The sequence below is a fragment of the Cyprinodon variegatus genome, unplaced genomic scaffold, assembly GCF_000732505.1.
Source record: "Cyprinodon variegatus isolate N-32 unplaced genomic scaffold, C_variegatus-1.0 Scaffold1150, whole genome shotgun sequence".
Taxonomy (NCBI): Eukaryota; Metazoa; Chordata; class Actinopteri; order Cyprinodontiformes; family Cyprinodontidae; genus Cyprinodon; species Cyprinodon variegatus.
The window spans coordinates 139,229-140,005 of record NW_015151603.1 but is presented as its reverse complement, the minus strand read 5'-3'; positions in this window follow the sequence as shown (position 1 = coordinate 140,005).

The following is a 777-nucleotide window of genomic DNA, read 5'->3' as shown; positions in this document are numbered from 1 at the left end:
TTTCCATCCGCAGATTTTCTTCCCTATCTGCTTAAATCAAGTAAATTTAAACCTATTTCAAGAAAAAAAATACTTGCATTTAAATTTTTGCAGGTTATGTTTTCAGTAGAGGTGCCATGATAGGTCTGCAGAGCCACTGGTCCCTGAGGGCCCCCATCTGGAACCGCCCATGTTCAGATAAAAACCCATCAACTCAGTGAAACTAAAGCACATTTTCCTCTCCTGAAAATGCACCTTTTGAGTCTCATTCAAAACTTTTTCAGAAACCAGAGTTTGATTGATTGATAATTAATTGATGATTAAAAAGTTTCTCATCATCCAGAAATCTGATAACTAATCTGAACGAGGCTAACTACAAATGCGTCCATGTTTTCCTTCACGTCTGACTAATTTCTGACCAGAACAGCTTTTTTCCACTCATACTTTCAGATACATTATAAAATAAATGAGATCATATAAAATATTTTGACATGACTCCTTATAAAGTCATTAAATATGATAAGAAACAAACTAAGTTCAGTAACATTTTGATGTTTTCATCAGCATTATTTAAGTTTGCTAATGCTTTATAATGTTGAGCTAATCAGGCTGAAGTAAAAATTGTTTGAATTAGAAAAAAAAGCTTAAAATATTAGAGAGGAACATAGAAAACAATCCTCAGTTCAAAACATAGAAAATATGTTAAAATAAGGCCACATTTATGACAGTACATTTAACAGTGAATGAATCTGGGCTATTATCTTAGTGACCAGCAGGGGGCGTAGGCTAATCATCTAT